Source organism: Gopherus evgoodei, chromosome 1 (assembly GCF_007399415.2).
Source record: "Gopherus evgoodei ecotype Sinaloan lineage chromosome 1, rGopEvg1_v1.p, whole genome shotgun sequence".
Classification (NCBI taxonomy): Eukaryota; Metazoa; Chordata; order Testudines; family Testudinidae; genus Gopherus; species Gopherus evgoodei.
In genome coordinates this window covers 11,045,647-11,053,601 of record NC_044322.1, presented here as the reverse complement: position 1 = coordinate 11,053,601, position 7,955 = coordinate 11,045,647, and positions in this window count along the sequence as shown.

The following is a 7,955-nucleotide window of genomic DNA, read 5'->3' as shown; positions in this document are numbered from 1 at the left end:
TGTCCAGTAACTGGAATTCTTCTAAATGTTTTGTCCCGATGGATGCTCCATCACCCACCTTCATTCCCCTGAACTTCAGAGTCCTGTTGGAATTTGAGGTTGAGAAGGAACTGAAGCTGCAGTGGGTCAGCCCCTCCCTAGAGCAGGGGCAGCCAGCCAGTGGCTCTGGAGGCACATGCGACTCTTCTGAAGTTAATATGCTGCTCCTTGTATAGGCCAGTTAAAGAAGTATGGGCTGAATGATTGTACTGTAAGGTGGATAGAAAGCTGGCTAGATCATTGGGCTCAACAAGTAGTGATCAACGGCTCCATGTCTAGTTGGCAGCCAGTATCAAGCAGAGTGGCCCAAGGGTGAGTCCTGGGGCTGGTTTTGTTCAATATCTTCATTAAGGATCTGGAGGATGGCATGGACTGCACCCTCAGCAAGTTGGTAGATGACACTAAACTGAGAGAAGTGGTAGATACGCTGGAGGGTAGGGATAAGATACAGAGGGACCTAGACAAATTGGAGGATTGGGCCAAAAGAAATCTAATGAGGTTCAACAAGGACAAGTGCAGAGTCCTGCACTTAGGATAGAAGAATCCCATGCACTGCTGCAGACTAGGGACCAAATGGCTAGGCAGCAGTTCTGCAGTAAACGACCTAGGGTTTACAGTGGTTGAGAAGTTGGATATGAGTCAACATTTTGCCTTTGTTGCCAAAGGCTAATGGCATTTTGGGCTGTAAAAGTAGGAGCAGTGCCAGCAAATCGAGGGGCGTGATGATTTCACTCTGTTCAGCATTAGCGGGGCCTCATCTGCGGTACTGTGTCCAGTTTTGGGCCCCACGCTACAAGAAGGATGTGGAAAAATTGGAAGGAGTCCAGCGGGAGGGCAACAAAAAGATTAGGGGGCTGGAGCACATGACTTATGAGGAGAGGCTGAGGGAACTGGGATTATTTAGTCTGCAGAAGAGAAGAATAAGGAGGGATTTCATAGCTACTTTCAACTACTTGAAAGAGGGCTCAAAAGAAGATGTATCTAGACTGTTCTCAGTGGTAGCAGATGACAGACCAAGGAGTAATGGTCTCAAGTTGCAGTGGGGGAGGTTTAGGTTGGATATTAGGAAAAACTTTTTCACTAGGAGGGTGGTGAAGCACTGGGATGGGTTACCAAGGGAGGTGTTGGAATCTCCTTCCTTAGAGGTTTTTAAGGTCAGGCTTGACGAAGCCTTGGCTGGGATGATTTAGTTGGGGGTTGGTCCTGCTTTGAGCAGGGGATTGGACTAGATGACCTCCTGAGGTCCCTTCCAACCCTGATATTCTGTGGTTTTATACTGTAGCTAGCACAATAGGGCTCTGATATCAGTTAGAGCCTCTCACCATGACTGTAAAACACATAATAAAGATGTTATTACCATCCTACAGAGGCTGTTCTTGGCTATTTCCATTGCTAAAGCCAGTGCACAAGCAGACTAGAAAGTCAAACTTTCAATAACTGTTTTTTGTCTGAGCTGCACTGCAATCTTCAAACGAATCATCTCTTGTTCACAGAAATCTCGACGTTTTGCAAACTCCCTCTTATTGCTCTCTAGGCACACTTTTGAGAGTGATACCAGAAATTCTTGGCATTAATCAACAGTTGAGTCTTTTCAATATTGAGGTTTGCTGTGTATATTCCAGTATTCCTCTCTTGGTTAACCTAAGGGCAAGTCCTTTATCATAATCTTTTTAAGGACAAAAACACACGAAGGCCCTGATCCTGCAAACTCTTACACATGCTCATTGTTCGTCACCTACTGGGATTTCTCCCCAGCCCCACAGCTTTCAGACACGGAAACACCACTTTCCTGATAAGGACTCCAATCCAAAAGGCTTTTCTTTGCAGTAAGATGTGCTATTATTAAAAAATACTTCTGCTGGCCACTCAAAACATGAGGGTTACATGCGAGGTCATGCTGCTAGGGGTGGGGTCAGACAGGCAGGGCCGGGCTCATGCCATTCCGAGCAGTACTGGAATGTCCAGAATTCTGGACATGCCACCTTACTAATACATTGCTCCTCGCTAATAATGGAAAGACGCTGCTGTCCCGCTGCTGCAGTCAAGTCACTGGGTGGGTCAGTGAGTAGGGGGGATTGAAATTTGTATCAGTCTGTTCCTTCCCCCTCCCCTCGATTTTTATTACTATTTCTAGAAATCCAATGTGTGAGAACTGGTGACACTTTGGAGTTAAACTCCTGAGGCTTTGGTGCCTGTCGAGGGTCTGAGTCACCCATTGTTACAGCTTTGGATTAATGTGTTTGGAACCGTGCATCAGCATGAGATGTAAATATGGCACCGTGTCAGATTCTCCATGGTCTGTCAAGTCTGGTATCCTGCCACAGGCAGCGCCCAATGCCTTACTCCTTGCAATAATACATAATCTTGCGTCTCGCACTGGGCTATTTGCAGGGGGTCACTGTCTCCTGGTCAGACACAAACCTGGACTAAAATCCTTTAGAGCTGAAGCTGAATTGCTGCTGTAAATACAGTGCAGCACTAGATGTTCCACGTTAAGAGCATCGGGCTTGTGTAGACACCCAGTTTATGGCCTCATAAAGTCGAGGGCTAGATCCTCAGCTGGTGTAGATCAGCATAGTTCCATTGACATCAGTGGAGCTATGCTGGTTTACACCAGCCATGATCTGGACCTGGCCCATAAAGTGAAGCGGGAAGGAAGCTGGTCATAGTGTTCAGTTTGTTTCCCTTTGGAAATGGTTTATGGGAACATCTAGGTCATCAGGTGCTTCTTTCTCCAATATCAGATGAATCAGCTGATCTCTGCTCAGCAGATACAGAAAGCCCAGAGTAGCCTGTGCCCACAGTGTGTAGTGGTGTTTAAGCAAGTCTATCTAGGTATCAGCCACTTCTTGCAACCCTGCTGGAGCCAGCGAGAAGGCCACAGTACAGGATGCCTGGCGACAATGGTACCATGGGAAGAGAACAAGGTGTTTTTGGTTTGTTTGGTCACTCTCCCATTTAAATTAGTTTCTTTCTCTCCACATTTTCAGGCCTCTTGACCTGGCTGTCATTGCAGGAAACTTCTTGTGCTAAAGGTGCCCACGGGTCTGGTGACTCTCCGTGCCACACCCCTTCTGAAGCTGCACATGCCATCTTAGGGATGTTCCAGCAACTGGACAAAGAGCAGCAGGCTCACGTTGAACCTGGGAAAGGCAGCAGGGAAGAAGCTAGAATGGCTGAAACACTTGGAGGTTCTTGCTGGAAGTGCTGCTCTCGCCTGGGTCTGGGCATGACCGACTGCTCACAAAAGGCAGGGGAAGCTCATGGACTTGCTGGATTTCTTGCTGCTCCTGGGTGAATGTGCTGCATCACTGGCAAGAAATGCTTCCAACTATCTTTGGCTGGCTGGAAACGGCTCTTTTCCCCTTCTGAAGGCCTTGGCCACCGAGAGCTCCATGTTCATCCCCTCCTCAGCTGGCTCCTGCTTTGGATGAGCATGACCGCTACCCATGAGCTGAGATTAGTGTGGCACGCCAGAGCCTTCCTAGTGCCTCACAAGGCAGCTGGGGACACATCACCCCAATGCCCTCCAAGCTCCGCTGGCCATCTGTTCCTTTCTAGATTTCAGTTACGGTCCTAGTCCTGATCGACAAGGCACTTACTGGGCTGGGAGAAAGCTCTTTCAAAGACCATCTGTCCACCCAGGGCTCTCCAAGGCAGCAGCATTCAACAGGAACATTTTGACTAAACTGGCCCAGGAGGCAGAGCATTTTCTGCAGCCTGGCTCTCTTTGTGGGACTCCATGTCAGAAGACACAGGACATCTAGGACAGGGCCGGCTTTACGCCGATTCCACTGATTCCCTGGAATCGGGCCCTGCGCTGAAGAGGGCCCTGTGCCTGCGGGGGCCCTGCTCTGGGGATCTTCAGTGGCATTTCGGTGGCAGGGGGATCCTTCGGTGCCGCGGAAGACCTGGAGTGGACCCCCCGCTGCCGAAATGCCACCAAAGACCCGGACCGCCGCCAAGTATTCCAGTCGGGCCCTGCGGGTCATAAAGTCGGCCCTGATCAAGGACTCCAGCCCTCACCATGTCTGGGTCTAAATGCAAGACAATCTCCCTCTCCCTCTCCCCGATAAAATGCTCTGATTCCACTGTGATGGGCACGGTGTGGAGTGTTCCAGGACCAGTCAGCAATTGGAGAGCCTGGAGATGAAGTTAAAAGGTGAAAGGAAAGGAATATGGAAAGGTAAAAAGCACCTGCCCCTTAAACCATGCACCTTGGGAACCAGAGACTGTGAGAGCACTTCACCTAGGGCGCATTCAGTGCCACTGTGAATTGTTGTGTGGTGCTAAGATATACTACAGTGGGAAGTGCATTAGAGCTTTAAAAATGACATTTTAGTTCACAGGAAAGAGTTTGGTAAATCCAGGAGCATTTGTTGGAACCGCCTCTGTTGGGCCAGCCTCATCTCTGGTGGGTCTCTGTTGACTTCAGGGATGCGATACCTGGGATGAATGTGGTTTAGTGATTTCTTGCCAACGTCCTCCTTGATGCCTGGTCTCTTCTGATGCACAGTCCCATGTGGCTTTGCTTTTGTTTCCTTCTTTGGTCCTGTATCAGCATCAGTATAGCTGTTAGCACAAGACCGGCTGATTACAGCTATAGGGTAAAAGTGACGGCTCAAGCTATTTTTGTGTATTTTTTGCCTCTTTGGTGTATAAAGAGAGCCTGAAATGTGGCTTAACCTCTTTTCTTGTTTTTTTAACTCTAGAAATATCAGGAATGGCAGGAGTGTTACAGAATCTGACTGACTAAAGATCAAAGCTCATCTAAGGCCAGCAGGGACCATTAGATCATCTAGTTTGACCTCCTGTGTAACACCGGCCAGACAGCTTCATCCAGGGACTCCTCAAGCACAGTAATGCTGTTTAACTAGAGCCTATTTTCCAGAAAGGCCTCCAGGATTCGCTTTCTTGTTACTTGTGCTGACACACTACTAACACAACTGCCAACTTTCACGGGTAGTAAATTAGCACCCCGATTTTCACAATAAGCCAAAAATCAAGCTAATCCCATTTCAAAACAAGGCCAGAACAAGCCAATCCCTAAGAACCCCAACACTCGGTGACTAGATTTCCCCTGGCGTGCAGTCTGGGTCTGTGGGGGGCCCGGTGTGCACCCCCGACTCTCTTCCCTTCTTGTCCCTGCTTGCCCCAGCTTGCCAAGAGCAGATAACAAAACAAAACAAAACAAAAAAATGCAACAAGCGTCAAACCAAAAACTAGCCAACAAGCAACTCACAAGCCAACAGTGTGCCCTTGTTGCCAAGAAGGCTAACGACATTTTGGGTTGTATAAGGGGCATTGCCAGCAGATTGAGGGACGTGATCTTTCCCCGCTATTTGGCATTGGTGAGGCCTCATCTGGAGTATTGTGTCCAGTTTTGGGCCCCACACTACAAGAAGGATGTGGAAAAATTGGAAAGAGACCAGCGGAGGGCAACAAAAATGATTAGGGGGCTGGAGCACATGACTTATGAGGAGAGGCTGAGGGAACTGGGATTGTTTAGTCTGCAGAAGAGAAGAATGAGGGGGGATTTGATAGCTGCTTTCAACTACCTGAAAGGGGGTTCCAAAGAGGATGGATCTAGACTGCTCTCAGTGGTAGCAGATGACAGATCAAGGAGTAATGGTCTCAAGTTGCAGTGGGGGAGGTTTATATTGGATATTAGGAAAAAAAATTTCACTAGGAGGGTAGAGAAGCACTGGAATGGGTTGCCTAGGGAGGTGTTGGAATCTCCTTCCTTAAATGTTTTTAAGGTCAGGCTTGACAAAGCCCTGGCTGGGATGATTTAGTTGCAGTTGGTCCTGCTTTGAGCAGGGGGTTCGACTAGATGACCTCCTGTGGTTCCTTCCAACCCTGATATTCTGAGATTCTAAGCCAAAAACAAGCCCAATTTCTGCATCTTTTTTGCGGGTTTGGCATGCCTGCTTACTGGTTCTCTACATGTCCAGAGAGAACTTTCAGGGTAGACAAGACCCGATTATCTTATTCATTTGTTGGCCCTGTGCTTGCTACCTCTAAAACTGAAGCTCACAAAACACACCTTAGTGGCAGAGCAGTGGGATATTTGTAACATTTCCATTATAAGAATCCTGGGGTTATTTCATACTATACTGTAACCAGGGCCGGATTAACCTTTTGTGGGCCCAGAGCCAAACATGTTTGTGGGCCCCCATGGGGGTAATGGGGCGTAGTGCGGGGGGGTCAGGCCCCAGAGTGCGGGGCTGGTCGGGGGCAATTGAGCCCCGCCCAGCACAAGGGCACTGTTTACAAACTGGCCGTCACCAGACACACACTGGCCTGCCCGGCCCTGCGCTGCCTTTGGGGGCAGGCCTGCACTGTATGCCACACCGCCCTCCCACCCAGCACCCCCAGACCTCTCTTCCCAGTGCCCCCCAAACCTGGTATGCCCAGCGGTCCCCACTGAGACCCCACCACCACAACTGCACAGTGCCCTGCATACCACCACCACAGCTGCACAGTGCCCCCTGTCCACAGACCCCTATGACCAGCGCACCCCTGCTGAACCCCCCCTACAGACCCATATGCTCAGCACCCTTCTGTCCAGAGACCCCCCAAACCTCCTATACCCAGCACCCCAAAACACACAAACCTCTCCCACTGCCCAGCCTCTGACCCCTCACTGCCTAGTGCCGCCCCCGATCCCCTAGAGACCCACTCCCCGATGCCCTGCTTCCTGGCTGCACTAACCAGCCCCTCTGGGAGGTGACTCTGTCCTCTGGGCTGTGGGGTGGTGAGCGGGACCTGCAGACTGGGAACCACTCACACAGCAAGGCCTGGGCACTGGACTGACCCAGCAGAGGGGCCTGACCTAGTGTGAGGATGGGTTAGACGGCTCCACAACGGGCCTATCCCATTGTGGCCTGGTGCCAGGGCACCATTGTAAACCCAGTACTGACTGTAACAGTTTGAAAAGACAGTAGGTTAAATCCGGTCAGTTAACTAGTTGTCACAACCCTAGACTACTTGAAATAGCAACTGCACTATTGTTCTTTCAACTTTATAGTCTCTCTGTGAGCTCACATTTTCTGGCCATGTTTATATCCATTTCCAGAGATGAGACTTTAAAACAGGTGATGCTACTCAGATTCCATATGCAATTCTAAGCAATGACCATTGTCCCAGAATAGCTGGGTGTTCCAGCTAAAATCATTTGCAATAAAAATACAGTCACCAACCGTTCAACAGACACCACAAGAGTCCCCATAGTTATGTACTATTGTAAGTGTAAAGGGAAACTCTGGTATCTTAGTATCAGAGGGGTAGCCGTGTTAGTCTGGATATGGAAAAAGCGACAGAGTCCTGTGGCACCTTATAGACTAAAGGAAGTATTGGAGCATAAGCTTTCGTATGTGAATACCCACTTCGTCAGATGCAACCGACAAAGTGGGTATTCACCCATGAAAGCTTATGCTCCAATACTTCTGTTAGTCTATAAGGTGCCACAGGACTCTTTGTCTGGTATCTTAGCAACCATTGCTGTGCTGTGAACAAATGCTACCTTTTTAATAGTACTACAATTTACATTATCACTAGGTTTCAGAGTGAACATACAACTGAGATGAACGATGGTAGTTCATCCCTTTCAGAATTACCATTTTAGTCTGGAGACTACATCAGGTTGTGTTTAGAAGGTCTCCTTTGCATTCAGAAAGGGATAGCTCAACTATTTTATTCTTTTTAAAACAGTGGAAGCTTAATTTCTGCAGATGCTGCTGGGTCCACAAGAAAGGGGCATGCTCCCAGATTCCAGTCCCCTGCCTCCCCACATTGTGTGGCTTGCTTTAGAGAGTCTCTGCTCCAGCTCTGTAAAAGGAGAGGAGAAACCAATGTGTGTGACAACAAGGACAAGTACTGCACAATTAGTATTTCTAAACCAGAGCTCCAGGGCC